The 16,163-nt window shown below is 34.3% G+C and overlaps 1 protein-coding gene across 5 annotated transcripts in view; it reads left to right on the forward strand.

Annotated features, from left to right (window-relative positions):
- Nucleotides 1-16,163, forward strand: part of LOC145297707 (uncharacterized) — a 151,355-nt gene that overhangs the window by 119,023 nt on the left and 16,169 nt on the right. Inside the window, exon 11 of one of the 5 annotated variants that reach the window (XR_013870314.1) lies at nt 10,370-10,510. The exons of the other annotated variants lie outside the window; for them this stretch is intronic. The gene's annotated coding sequence lies outside the window, so the exon portion shown is untranslated. The remainder of the gene's footprint in view (nt 1-10,369; nt 10,511-16,163) is intronic. 5 annotated transcript variants of the gene reach the window in all.

Below are 16,163 nucleotides of genomic sequence, written 5' to 3' on the forward strand. Positions count from 1 at the left end.
TAGATGAGTTTTGAGGTTAGTAGATGTAGAATAATTGAGGTAGAAGAGTCAGTTCACAGGAGAACTTCAAAGATAATATGGGAGAAAGTGAATTTCTAAAAGCCGTAAAACACATATCAGCGTGTAAAATGGACTTTAAATGAAATATGATTAAACAGGCAGAAATATAAAGTTTTTCTGGTTTATATTTTAGAATGAAAAAAAATTGAACTTGATTTTTAAATCTGTTTAGTAATTAGATTAGCATTTTCTTAAATTTTTTTTTCTTCATGTATGAAATGTTACTTTTGTCAACCTCGTAATTTGCTACTCTCCTCCAATTTTATCTTTCAATTATTGGATTCCATGAGCGATGTTTCTGAAAAACAGGAAAGCATTGCTGTTTTCTGAGTAAGCTGTCGTTTCATGTGGGTACTCTGTGGAGATTTCCAATTCTCTCATAACATTTATCATCATTCAACTGACAATCTATCCATCTCATTCGCCTTTAACCTTGAGTGTTTTTAGGTCTTGATAAGAAGTGACCCATTAGTAAAAAAAAAAAAAAGAAATAACAAAAAAGAAGTTGTTTGTCTTGTTTTTTTTTTGTCTTATTTAAAAAAAATAAATTCAGACTTATTTTTAGAAGCAAATGACATGTACAGTTTATATTGCCATAACCATGGAGATTCTTTTCCTCCTTAATTTTTGCAGCTGACACTCCATTTTTTTTACTCCAAACAAGGTATATTGCCACTTGGATGTAAAGGCCTACTATTTAGGATCGTGTCTAACAGAAAACTGTGGGGAGTTAAGCAGATATCTGTTCACATTACATTTAAACTTTACATCTGAGCTCCAATGTATGGTCTCCCCTGGCCTGACTTTCACCAAAAACACTCATCTATCTGAAACCATTATCAATAATTTCCCCTACTCTTTATCTGTGCTTAAACCAAACCTAAATGTAGATTCTATGAACAAAGCTTCTTTCCTAGAAGTGCACGCCTGTGGAACTCTGTTCCGCTTTCCTGCTTTCCAACTGACTACAACATGGTTGTTTCAAGTCCAACGAACAACGTGAACAAGTTCTTGATTATCTTAAGCAATCTAATTTACCCAACTCCCACTACTAACGATTACTACGACACTTTCCCATTGACTACTGTACACTTATTAACCCTTATCATCGAGTGGCCCCTAGGCCTTGATAAGTGTTGACTCCTTTATATATAAAAAAAACTTCTACATGCAAGTACAGAGAAGCAGGAAACAGAGAGAATTCAAAAGTCTATCAGTCCGAGGGAATAAACTAATAGAGTAGAAGGCTTTTCGTCATCTAGAGATCCTAACAGTGAAGGGGTGGAATTTTGCTGCTTGTCGGGTTACTCAGGCGCTTGTACATCGAGAGGCTGAACAAGGGTGGTGAGTTCATCAGAGCACATTCCATTGCAAAACAGACACAGGAATACAACATTATGGCGATGGGACAGAATTAGAGCTTGGCTGATAGTGCGGGAACTATTACATTTGAGACTCCATTTTGGACCCTGTCTAAGAGTGAGAGACTAATAAATGTAGCAGTCTAGATGTGGCAACAATAATCCATGCATGAGTGAATGGTGCCTCTATAAATAAATATGATATTATGTATATACTACGGGGTGGCCCACTTAAAGTAGCCCAGAAAATGTAGTCGAGAGGAGAAACATTCTTTTATTGTTTAAATTACCTATAGTGTTATAAAAGATGCTTAAAGTGCTTCCCATTGACATCTGTGCATTTCTGGGCACGTTTAACAACATTTGCAGATACTGCCTGTAGATCTTCTCTGGTGATTCACAGGATAGCATTGGTAATGTTCTTTAGTTGGCATAGATTGTGAGGATTATTTGCATAAACTTGTTTTAAAGTTTTAAAGATAAAAATCACATGATGGCAAGTCCAGGGAACATGGTGGCCATAACATTTTGCTTATTGTTCTCTCTTCCGTAAACATGTCATGAACCCGTGTCAGTGATCTGTGAGACGCGTGACATTTAGCACCATCTTGTTGGAAAAAGAATTGCATTTTTTCTTATGGTGTCAGTTGATCGTTAAGAGAAAGATTAGAGATATCGGGCTACTTTTAAGTGGGCCGCTTATCTGAAAAAAAAAAAAAAATTGATTAGAGAAAGATTAGAGATATCGGGATATTTTTAAGTGGGCCATCCTGTAGCAGTCTGCCGGTCGTAAAATATGCATAAATATTATATTTTAATTAACGCAGAATTTTTATTTATTATAAGCAGAAATACTGTAGGTATTAAATGTAATGTTAAACTCTTAAAAAGTAAAGTAAAAAAAAATATGGAAATAAACTGAGACATGTGTATGTGAGTGTTATGTTTTTTCTAAACAGTTCACTTCTTGTAAGCAAAAAAAATAAATAAATAAAATACTCAAGCTGATCAAAACCTAAAGACTGTGAGTCAACTGGATACGATCTTTAAAACGTGTTTTCAAACCTACTAATTCTTAACATAATGGATCTGTCATGTTAACAGTTCATGCATGCGTATTCGTTAAACAGTAAGCAAACAGATAAAAATCCGACGATCCACATTTGCCAATTTTTCAATTTTGATCTCTTAGCAACAGTTTTTTTTTTTGGGGGGGGGGGGGTCGAAACCGATTAAAAATGTCTGCATACTCTATATACAAATTTTTCAAAGGGAAAATTAATTAGAAAACCATTCTGGCTTTTGTTTTCTTGAAAGAAAAGTAATCAACACATTTTCAATCTTTTTCTCAACACTAACTTTGTTAGTAAATTTTGACCTTTCGTGCAAGTCTCTTCTCATATATAATAGGCACTTTCTGTGTATGTGTGTGTTTGTTATTTTGTTCCCTATAGACCCCGAAACAGCTTTTTTAAAAAAAAATTCACACAAACATACTTTATGTGTTTCGGAGTGTTCTTAGATATGTTTTATGTAGAAACAGGTAATCAAAAAAATTTGATTAAATGAGGAGTAGTACGATTGTGACCAAAGTTAACACCCTTCTACAACCTAACATCACAGTTGCATTCGAGAAGTTTTATCACCACATGAGCATAAGGATTTGTCATATACAATCAACAGTAGGTTCTTTGATATGACAGCGGCGCGTTCGAAATGAATGTTTCTGTTTAGAGGATAATTGAACCATGATATCTGACTTTTGCATTTTAAACTTAAATTCAAGTCATTATATAAAAATAATTTTATAAAATCAACAGAAGGTTCTCTACAGTGCAATGTAGACTACAATATATTGTGAATTAAGTGATTGCGAGGAGACATGTGAAGTTTTCTCCCTAGTCACGGAAGTAGGTCCCCAATTAGAGCAGACAATCAATCGATTTGATTGAAATATGGTCGATTTCATTGATTTCAATAATAAAAGTTTTGGAAGTGTGGAAACATTCGTTGATCCTCATGCAATCCCGGACAACATCGAGTCTCTCTTCTAGTTTTATCATAAATGGATCCGAAATATAACGAAATGTAACCCTTTAAAATAGCAGACGATTAATTAGCGTCATAACAGTTCGCCATTTTGGATGGGAAACTGCAAAAGTATCGCCATCTTCATTTTAAGAAAATAAAACGATTATTTTACAGTAACGGTGCAAAAGAATCTTAAGATCAAGGGGAGTAACTTAAATAGTACTGAAGAAATTGTAAAGTTACTTCCCCTGAACTGCAATTATATGTCGATGAAACCTGGAAAACTATTCTCAACAAATTATCATATAAAAGTGGAAATCTAATTGATAAAATTCACTATGCATGTCTGTCTGTCTCCATATTTGCAAACTCGATCTCTTCCGAAACTAAAAGTAGCAGAACGGCGCTAGGGGCCTAAATCATTTGATTTTTGTATGGACCGTTGTTTTATTAAAGGGTCAAAAAGAGGTTAAAATTGAAAAAAAAAAAAAATCGTTACACATTTTGTACATTAATCTTAGTTTATTTTTAATCAGTTCATATGCGTGTCACGTTGGTACAGTGGTAACGTCATCAGCTTTGAATGCTAGTTTGGTTTTCGATTTCGATTCTAGCTAATGGGACCAAAATACTTTTTTCAATTTTGAAATCACGACTAATAATATGTACAAAATCTGGACAAATTAAAATATCATATTTAAGCGTATTTTATGACCGGGCAAAGCCCCCCCCCCACTAGTAAATAAATAAAGAAAGAAATAGAAAAATAAATAAAAAAATAAACGGGGTACCTATCTAGATTGGTATTTCTGTTTATAATAAATAAGAAATCAGTATTAATTAAAATACAATATTTATGCATATTTTACAACTGGGCAAGGTCGGGCAGCCTGCTAGTATAACTATAAAAGTGAAAATGTGTGTATGTGTGGGGACAATTCTCAACCTATATACTCAACGAATTTTTGATCGACAGACTTAAAATTTGGTATTTAGGGTATTCAGACCGTGGAAAAACTTTTTAATCGGTTTTCATCCAGAAAAGAGGGCTTCTAAGTGATCAAAATTGGTAAATGGGGCTCGTCGAATTTTTATCTGTTTTCTATTTCATAAATGTGAATGTGTAAATAGTTCACATGAGAGATTCATTATATAAAGAATAGGTGGGTTCAAAACACTTTTTAAAGATGGTATCCATTTGGCTTAATGGTTATCGCATTTGATTCACAGTCGTTAGGTTTTGGTTTCGATCTCAGCTCGATTTTTTTTTTTTTTACTTACAAGAAATTAGCTGTTTAGAAAAAACATAATACTCACATACACATGTCTCAGTTTCTTTTCTGTTTTTTTTTTTTTTCTGCATGAATTAAAATATAATATTTATGTATATTTTACGACCGGGCAATGCCGGGCGACCAGTTAGTGAAATAACAAGTATCCATTTTTTTCACTAATAATTGGGCATACTATTAAAATGGTAAATTAAAAATGCAGAAATATTTTCTTTTTTTTTTCTTTTTAAAAATTTTTTATTTTTTTATTTTTTTTTTTTAAATTTTACTCTTTAAAACTTTTATTAACAAGCAATATTGGCAGAAAAAAGATAAGGGGACATAGTTTTGAAAGCCGGTTTATCATAATTTCTGTAGGTTTCTGACCACTTTTTCATTTCCAAAAAGGAAAAAAAGTATTTGTGCACACACACACACACACACACACACACACACACACACACACACACACACACACACACACACACACAAAAAAAGTTATAACGAAAAATGACAAGTTCAGCTAAACTTTGAAGTTAAATAAATTCATTGTAAAAATCCTTTGAACGATAAATATTAGTTTTCTTGGTCTATTTCAAAGATAATTAGTAAAGTCCTAATATATTGAATAAAATAAAATAAAACACTTTGTTTGTACAAAACAATACCATGATTAGCCACCAAAAGTGAGAGATTCTGGCTTCGCAGAAACAAAAACAAAGTCATTTAAGCATGGATTCTACGGACGCCGAAAATGTCAGAAAATCAAAAGGCTGTCTGAAAATGACGTTAAGTAGTTGGAGGGAGTGTTGTTTTTCTTTTTTCCCTAGCCGTGCATCTGTACATTCCTATCGTGACCATTTGTATGATTTTTTTTATCATTTTTTAATTAATTTAATTATTTTTCTGTATTCCTGCTTTTAAATTAAAAAAAGAATAATTTATTTTTCAAGATTATATAAAAGTTGTTTTATGCTGAAAGTTACATGTTCATTCAAGCAAGGAAAATATTAGAATCTTACATATAAAATTACGCAAAACATGCGATCTAAAATAAAGTAGAAATATTTTTCGCAATTAAAATTTTTTCTGTGTGAAAATATTAAATAAACAATGCTTAATTCAATGATAATATCGGTAGTTCGAGAAAGTAATTTTTTCTTCAAGTTATATCGAATTCATTAATACGGACTTTTGGGCTTTTTCGTAATGTCCCTGAAAAAAATAATTTTTCTTATTTTATTGTTACAATTTACGATGTTTTATTTTCATAATAAAGGTAAAAATAAATTCCTTAATTTTTTTACTACTGAAAACCATAACTTTAGTAAAGGTGTTTTTTGTTTAAACAAAATAATACATTTTCACTAAGATTCAAATAAAAATAATGGGTTCATTATATTTCGTGATCATTATACGATAAATACTGAAAATTTCATTAAAATTGGTTAATTTCCTGGATTTTGGTGAATTTTTAAGTAAAGGTAGGGGTCAAAATGTTTATTCATTTTGAGCATCGGCATTCATTTTGCACGTGCCTAATTATTAAAGAACACTTCCAAAATTCACGAGCAAAAAAAAAAAAAAAAAAAAGGAAAAATAAGGCTTGCAAAACAAAGGGCATTTAATCTTCTTTTAATATTTTTATGTGTCGACGATATGTACTAAATATCAATTACTACTATGGTGAAATAGCTGGATTGGTCTAGATTAAAAGGAGATAGAAAAATATCCACACGTTTGTAGATTTTCAGAAAGAGAACAAAACCCCGGGTGTACTCCTGTAACACCAGAAATTATCTCCCTTTTATTGAAATTTGAAATACTACAACGCTTTTTTTTTTTTTTTTTTTAAATATCGGGGAAAGTTCATTTATAATGTGAGGACCGATAGGTCAAACTTTCTGTAAGAGGCAACGTTTATTAACTTAAGGGAAAGAAAATGACAATTATTAAATATCACGTACAGAGGTATATGAACGCCTGAGGTTTAAAGTGTGTTGTGCTTGAGTTTTGTTGGTGACTTAGGAATTTTTTTGAACAACTGACATTTCTTGCAGTTTGGTTGCCCTGGTGTGTGGCTGTAATCATGGATCCTTTTTTCTTTGTTACATTCATTGGGTTAGGTTGGTAGAGTGTTAGGGCCTTCAAGATGTGAGTGCTTTTATGATTACTATGTCACCCAGACTGATATTATTGGATTCAACGTATGCCTTTTTATCAATGCATTGCTTTATCGTTTTCTTGGCTTAGAGTGTCACGCTCCATAATGCTAAGGTCTCCAACTATAGGTGTTACCAGGTGTGACAGACGGGTTTTTATGGTCTGACTAAATAGGATTGAGGTTGAGGATATGCCAGTGGTACAGTGTGACGTTCTTCTGTAGTCTAGCAGGAATTTGAATAATTCCTGCTTTCAGCTTCAACCTTTGATTAGAGCAGCTTCTTCTTGTGTTTGAATCCAGTGATGGAGGTGTAGGCTTTGAGATTGTAGCTATTGAATGGTGGGTCATTCTCCATTTTGAAGGATACTGGGACCCCAACTTTGGAGAATATCTTGTCCAGACAGGGTATAACTGATGTTGCTGAGATGGAGTCTAGGATGTCATCAACATTAACGTTGCGCGAGTATTCACCTGTGATAATGAAAAGATACTTTCATTCTGGAAGTGTCCAAAGTCAGTACTAACTTCTGGCCATGGGGCTGTTGGTAGTGAGAACATTTTGCAATGGCTCTCTTTGTGAGTGCTAATTTTGTAGGTGTGGCAGTTCCTAATGTCTCCTACTGTTGTACACGTTAGGGGTATCATCGTCGGTTGAATCACTGAAACTAGAAATGCTTACAAGCATAAATACTTAACAAACACAGTTCGCAAGTACATAAATACACATTTTATTACAAATTGACAAACATGAAAATCATGTAACATCACAAATACAGAACAGCAATAATTTGTTACTCACTTTGAAGTGGTTAAAGTCCTACTTTGTCTCATAGTTGGACAATGTTCTCACCCAGGTAAAACCTTACATTTTCTGTTAAGGCCCCAAAAAATAAACTCTGTGTGTGGGAACGCAGCTTCCCTTCTCGATGCTCAAACTTGTTCTCCATGCGTGTGTCAAGGGTAGTCACTCCCCAACTTTGTTCTTTTTTTTTTTTTACACTTCTTTTTTCTTTCTCTGGCATTCCTTCTCTCTCCTTCTCTATCTCTCTGTTTTTTATTCGTATTCGTCCTTTGCCTCTTCTTGCTTTCTCTCCTTTGCCTTTCTCATTTCTCCTTTTCCTTTTTCTTCTTCCTTTTCACATTCTTACATCTTTACCGTTTCCTTTCTTTTCTGTTCTTCTTTTGTTTTCCTTTTCTCACCCTTTATTTAAACTTTCCTCTCCATCTTTTTTTTTTTCGTGCTACCTTAATGTTTTCTTTCTCTTCCACTATTATGTAAACATGACATCATCAACTTTCATTTCGGATTGCATCTGACTCAAACGTTTTTGTTTTCCTAATATTTTAAGCACACATCCCATTACAAAATCCTGTTTTTCACTTCAATTTTGTGCCATGCAGTTTATACAATAAGAATGGTTTATAATCTTTTATTGGACATCGAACACAAATTTCACGATGTTCTTTGCCTACATTTCCTTACACTACTAAGGACTGCATGTTTTCGAAATAGACCTTTCCATGATGTCTTGTATGTGCTATTTTTGACAGCTCTGTTTTGTAGTGTTTCAGGAAGTAATATCTGGTGCCCCTTGAGAATGATGCTGTCCCTTTATTTTAGTCCTTTTTGACACAACGAGATACCCATGGGGTCGGCCTTTCTGTTTTTTCAATCACCTCGTACTTCTCATCTTTGTGGGTTAATTCTTCTATATATCTTTCCGCACATAAAAGGGGACCCTACCATACCTCTAAGCAATGGGCGGTGTGTTTCATCTATGTGTAAGCAGACTTTTTTTCCTTTTGAGTTTACTTGAATATCTCTGGCTAGTCCTTCAGAAACTTAACAGTGGACCGTCTTGTTTGTATCAAAGTTGCTGATGTGGTTGACTAGGAGCTTGCTGACAGTAGTTATAGTTTTTTTATGGTTTCCAGCTGATGCTAGGTTTTTCTAGGCTTTTTATTATGTGTATGTCAGCTGGTAAGAGATGCCTAAACTCTAGGAGACTACTGAATTGACCTAGAACTAAAACACCAAATACAGATATCACAGTTTTTGTGAGCCGAAGATGGGGTGTCGGTCTTCAGCACTTGAAATCTGCTTCAGACAAAATGTTAATGGTGGTGCCTGGGTCAGCTAATGCATTGAGCGTTTGATGGCTATTGCCAAAAGATACATTAAAACATATTCCATAGCATCACCGTTGGTTGAATTCTGTTGTCTTCAATGCAGTTCATTGGCTGTTGAATGTTTAGTGTTCATGGGTAATAATTTATTTACTGTTGTCTATCCTCATCATTTGGCTTTCTGGAACAGACAGAGGTGAATCGTCCATATCTTCAGCAATAGGAACACTGGTTCTGAAATACAGGGCAGGATATTAGTCCCCGTTCATGTGGGTATTCCCCATTACAATTTCTGCACTGATATTGTTGGAGATTGTTGCATGTCCATAACAGTTTGTATACTTCACTAGTACAGTAGTAGTAATAGTTTTTGTGTTGGTGTTTGCTTTTGGTGTTTGTTGTTACCGTTGCCATTGTACTGTAATGACATATTTGACTTCATTCATTTATTTTCACGAACCTTTTGTGATAAACAGCCTGTTATTATTTGTGAATTTATTTCGACATCTGCGTCTACAAAGTGGCACATAGCTGCTACCTCTTTTTAATTTCCAATAGAAATCTTCTATGTTGGGAACAGTTTGTTTGATCTTTCGAAATACAGACCGATTGTATTCCATGTTGTTTTGTGGGTTTAAATGGCTCTGCACAGCTGAGACGTGTGTTCGTTTTTCTATTGTCTTTTTAATCAAGATCTATCCTACTATCTCATTGTGGTAGTAATCGATATTCAGCACATATTGATTACTTCATATATCAAATATGACACTGGTGACGGGGACAGAGTTGTTTAATAAAACAGGATAAACAAAAAAAATGAGAGGACGCAAAAAAGAAAGCAAAACCAGTGTGCTGCAAAAAAGAAAAAAAAAAAAAAGAAAAAAAAAAAGAAAAAAAAAAAAACAAGAAAAAGAAAGATGCCTCCAAAACAAAACAAAACAAACGAACAAACAAAACAACAACAAATATGTCCGCTTTATCACAATACTCGGAATTCGACTATGACTTAGAACCAAAAGCAGCTAGATGGCAAAATACATCAGCAGAAATTATTTCATCAGACATGACATAGACGATGATAATAAAACAGAAAGTGATTTGGTTAATGTTTGTGAGAGAGCCGATGAATGCTGTCCTCAACGAGCTATCACTAGAACAAACGACACCAGGAGAAAACGAGCACCCAATTCTCTTTGTAGATTTTCAAAGATAGCAAAAACGCGGATGTCCACAGGGGCCGTAACTCCTGTGACACCAAAAGTTATCTCCCTTTTATTGCTGTGAAACATGACACCATGGTGTCTTAATGATTAGCCATGCTTACTTTCTTAATTTTTCTTATCATTTTGTTCTAGGTGAGGATGAGGCATCCTGGAAGTTGCCAGACATTCACTCGCTATCTTATACAGTCCAACCGGGAAACCTTTTAAAGATTCTAACCGTCATTTTAAATTCAATTGTTTGAATCTGTCTTGCAGTTGGGATATATTTGCCAGGTAGATTTTGAAATTCTTTTTCATAAATCTAGTTTCTTCTATGATAACTAAAGTGATAGAGATCTTCCCAAAATTCCAGTTTCTTTTCATCTCATAGATAAGACCTTGGTATTTTCCCCCTCAGCTCTGTTCAAGCCAGCATCATTGGGGATGCTAACTTCTACTAGGGCTGCAATTTTCTCACTCTTGCTCCATACAGCTGTGTCAGGTTTAACAACTCTGTTTTTCTAAGTACGTATCTTCAAGAATTGCATGATGGGACGAAAGCGTAAAGAAAACACATTATCAGTAGCAGCCGGCGGTAAATAAATAGAAAATCCTCACAAAAAAAAAAACAAAAAACAAAAACAAACGAAACTAGCAGATTATATCTGCTTAGATTTTTTTTTTTACTGAACAGCATTTTTAATATTTATTTCGGTACTCATGCAGAGAGTGATCCGTGCTGAAATAATAACGTTATTATTTAAAAAGCCATTCTTAACATGGGGAGGGGAAGGTGTTTTGTACCTATTCTGTACTTTAACCTTACAATTGAATAAAAAAACATATCATAAAACTTTAATTAAACGTGGAAATACGATTTAAAAAATAGCGCGGATCACTCTCTGCACTAGCACCTTTATTTCATACATAATCAATTATTGAATCAAATGGTGACATTTTTAGCTAATTTTTTTCTTAAAACAACATTTTCTTTAATTAAACAAAAATGTGCATTTCTGTTTGTTGTGTCTTGAGAAATGGGTTGTCAGAATCATGGAATATTTGAATGAAAACTAAACAAGCTCATTTTTAGGTTAAATACTATTTATTACAGGCGAAACACAAATTATATTTACAGCATGATATGCACATGTTAGTGCAGCCGCCATCTTGTCCATTCTCCCTGGAACTCTCTAGTCTTTTATTTTCATCTATGTCATGTATGTATACATAGATGAAAAGAAAAAGACTAGGCCAATAACTCTTACTTCCTTTATTAGAGTTACTTCCCCTTTAGTTTTTGATCGCTATAACACTGTTACACTGATATATATTAAGACCAGTAGGGGGCACTCATCATTGCCTGGTTGTAAAATACGCTAGTTGCAGAATACGCATATATTATTATAGAGTCAATTCTCTATCGATTATTACATATTATATTGTACCTAATACATAGCAGTAATTTCAAAGTAAATAGATATGACTTGGATGCCATCAGCTAGAATCGAAACCAAAACCAAAACTTATAGTGTTCCAACCTGAGTTATTACCATTTGAGCTATCGTCAATTAGATAAGAAATAGCTAAAAATGAACTAACCTTAGCGTATATATATGTGCACAAGTGCAAGAGAACTTTAAGTCGACTTATGCCTGCCAAGTTCCTTCTTTTTTTGGCCCCTTAGCAGCTAATTTTACTGACTAAAAATCCATAAAAAACGTTCCATAAAAAAGCAATCATTAGACCCGCCTAGCAACGCTCTGCAACCTTTTGACTTGGGGGAGATGCAGTTTGAAAAAAAAAAAAAAATGGAGACAAACGAACAGACAGGCAGACATAGTGAGTTTTATAAATAACAAGTATTTTTTGTTAAGATTTTCAAATTTACCTGGCACAGGCCAGGATCAGAGTGTAGTATCGTTTATGATGCTACATTCAAGTTAATTCATCCTTAGTCAATGGAGGAGGAAATCTTTCTATATTAAGGTAATCTTATATTTGCCTACTTCCAGAGTAGAGCCCCTTTTTGGGGGAGCTGGTTTTCCCCCACATTAATATCATAAGCATATAAAAAAAAAAAAAACACCATTTTTTTTTTTTTAGTCTTTTTCTTCATTCTTTTTGTTTGCACGGGAAGAAAACAGATTTGTACCAATTTTTAAGGCATTTTATCACAGAAGAATAACTTTTCCTGCCTTTGGTAGCATTTCAGACCACAGTAACTTACTACAAGATGATGTGAAGTTGCTGGAGATTCAGTTGTAAACTAGATAAGCACCATAATATGTTAAAGAGAACAAACAATTTGATCGCTCTCTCAAACAAACATCGGAATTTCTTTACACACAAACACACACACAGAAGGGGTGGGGGATAGAAAGAGAGAAAGAGAGAGAGAGAAAGAGAAAGAGAGAGAGAGAGAAAGAGAAAGAGAGAGAATAAGTAATTACTGGGACAACAGGTTGTCGGGCATGTCAAGAAAGTAATTAGTGTCACTATTAACCTTATATTGATCGATTTCATGTCTATAGTATAAAGAATACGACACTTGGACATTATTGGGAGCGTTCAGATAAGATGTTTTGAAAAAAAAATCTCAACTTACTGGGTTTTTATTTTCTTTGGTTTTCATTTTTGGAAGAGTTCGGGGCAAGGGGAGACAATCATGAAATTCATGTAACCGGTGCTTTTTAGTTATAAGAGCAAAATTCGAAAATTTCAAGAAAAACCGATGGTATCTACTTAATTTTCATGTCGCAATAGTGAACATATCCAAAAATTTTTAAAAATGATAAATTAAAAAAAAAAAATTAATTATTAATGAAAATAGTTTTCAAAGAAAATTAGTGAAAATTGGGTTTTGCTGAAAAAGTAAATAGGAGAGTTCGAATTGTAATTATTTTCTGAAAACTTTGCAAACCTTAGGCCGATTTAACAAAACTCAGTTTTTGCTAAATTTTCTTCAAAAACTATTTTCATTAATTAATTTAATAATTTCACATAAAACAAATGATATCTACTTAATTTTCATGTTGCAGTTATAAACATATCCAAAAAATTACGAAAAACGATAAGGTAAGAAATTAATTATTAATTTAATAATTAATTTATAATTAATTTCTTACCTTATCGTTTTTCGTAATTTTTTGGATATGTTTATAACTGCAACATGAACATTAAGTAGATATCATTTGTTTTATGTGAAAATTCAATATTTTTGATTTCCAAATTTTGCTCTTATAATGAAGCAGCACCACAAAACCTTGGAGGAAAATTAAAATAAATACATTAACACAATAATACAGTAATACACCAGAAAGCATTAATTACTGGAACATTTATTGAAGTAAATGAAATGTTTTAACGAGCATTTGTCTTTTTTCCTCTCTTTTTGAAAACAAACATCTTAAATTAAAAATTTTCGAAAAAAAAATTGTCAGATGAATAGATATTCAATTTAAGTGGTGCCCTGCCTGGTACAGGCATTGACGGCTATGGCTCTCCATCGATCTTTCTCCCTCGAGTTATTCATAAATTCATTGTTGCTCATCATTTTTGATGTTGCCCAGGTGTTCAGATTATTATTAATTATGTTTCTCACTGTTGTCCTCTACTTCTACCCACAATCGTTCTCGTCAAACTAATCTATTCTATCCCGCTTTTTCTGTAGATATGGCCCATGAACCTCATTTGTCTTTTTCTAATGTTCTTATTAGAGACCTTTCTGTGTTTGCCATTTTTAATTCCTTTTGATTTGTTTTCTTTTCTGTCTAGGATATCTTCAAAATTCTTCTTAGGAACAAAGTTTCAGTTGCCTCTAGTCTCTTCTTTGTGCCGTTGGTGATTGTCCAGCACTCATCTATAATATGAATCTCACCTGTTTGTTTAAATGTATGTATGTATGTATGTATGTATGTATGTATGTATGTATGTATGTATGTATGTATGTCTGCCTAAAACTTTCGACAGAGGCTACGGATGTTCACAAGATCAGTATCGTTTTGAAGCTCGGCCCTTTGGACAACAAATATCGAATAATTGGCTAGAAACATTAATTCCTTCACCTTCAACTAGGCACTTTTCTACAAGGAGAGGTCGCTTTTTTTGCCGATATTTTCGAAAGTCGTCCCCTCTTTTTCATTGACTAGCCTTAATTTAAACCTTTGCCACTTCTGGTTTGGCAATAGACGCAACGACAAAGACGTCACATATTTTTTTTCACATTCTTTTCCTCCTTCGCTGTATGGGTTCGAGCCAGTCTGCCTGCCTACTACCACTTTTTTTTTTTTCTCAGTATATACCTCCAAACACCCGGGCAAGGCCGAGCACCCAGGCTAGTAACCGTATTAAAGAACAGACCATATATACATTCAGAGTATTCTGAATTTGGTGTCTGAATTTATTAACTTGAATTTATTAACTTGTTTAAATGGTATACGGCGACATTGTAGATTGCATGTTGGAGCTTGAGTTTTCTTGGATACTATGATGCTTACCTTGGGTAATGTGTAGCACCTGTTAGCCTCCCTCTGATATTCTAGAGGATTACATTATAGGGGGTAGATGGAGCTTCTCAGCCGTTGTGAAGGCAACACACCTAGAAAAGAAAAGGGTGGATCTGTTAAAAAATCAAACAGGAGAAAGAGAGTCCGTTGCTCCTGTATGGCAATGGTGTAACAGAGAAAACACTTGCTTCCAACACAGAAGAAGTTAAGCTCAGAAAACTGCCACAATAATGATCATATCAGTGCGTAATACCTACTAGATGACGATCCTCGGGTGTTTTTCGGTCTCTCTGTATAGGGGTTTGTCAGAAGTCTTGACATGAAGATACTTTTCATTCAAAGTAAACCATGAGCAAATACGTATAATAATTAAAAAAAAAATGATCTGCTATCTGTTCAAGCCATTCAACACGTTTCCCAGATTGGGGACTGGAGGCACCCTTTTATTAATAGAGGGCAGCTTTTAATAAAAAAAAAAAATAAAAAGTTGTTAGCCATGATGAATGATATATAAAAATATAAATAAAAATAAAAACAAATATTGGCAGGCCGGCACCCATGATAAAAACAAGTCCTTCAATCTGTTTATAAACCGTGCGGGAAGAAGTGAACAATGGTGTACACTTTCCTGTCTCTGGAAGTGGTACTCCAGCTATGATAGGGTCAGCCATCAAACCTTGATAGTAGAGGTCCTGGCCTCCTATCTCCATCATTTTTAGCAACAAAAATAAAAAAGATAAGAAGCTTAAAATCTTTAAGCTCTAAAAGCTCGGCCATGGACTGTTGCTCAAAAGAAGCTGCTGCTTGGTTATCACTACTCAAGAGTTGAAAAGTGGAGCAAAATGGCAAATCAAACCTTGGCTGCGAAAATAAACGAAACCAACCTCCCTTTGAAAACTGTTGGGCCTCTCTGCCTCACACCCCGGAGCTCTGATTTTGAAAGAAACTTTTTACTTCTACCACCGGTTTTCTGCTTGGAACAAAAGCACAGCCCCCTATCTGCCTAAGTTTGATCTTTTATCCCTTTGAAGTCTCAGGAATTCTTGCAGTTAGTCTTGCCCTTTTCCAAATGAAACCAACCACGCCTACCGCTTCTTCTTCTTCTTCTTCTTCTTCTTCTTCTTCTTCTTCTTCTTCTTCTTCTTCTCCCAACCCCCACGTATCGACAGCAGACAGAGCAGACCTTCTGTCTTCTAGAGGTGAGTGCGTTAGAAAAATTACTACTACATCCTGATGAGAGAAAAAAAAAATTTAACCAGAGATAGCGAATCACACACACGTTGAAGGAGCACATTCGATTAAAATATTGGTAACACAGGCACAGGGATGTAACATTGCAGAGATGGGACAGGGGTTGGAGCTTGGCTGACAGTGCAGGATCTATCAGATTGGAGACTCTTTTATTTGGACCCTGTCTAAAAGGGAGAGACTATTGATAG

The sequence above is a fragment of the Euprymna scolopes genome, chromosome 2 (genome assembly GCF_053919585.1).
Source record: "Euprymna scolopes isolate OS-2025 chromosome 2, ASM5391958v1, whole genome shotgun sequence".
Taxonomy (NCBI): domain Eukaryota; kingdom Metazoa; phylum Mollusca; class Cephalopoda; order Sepiida; family Sepiolidae; genus Euprymna; species Euprymna scolopes.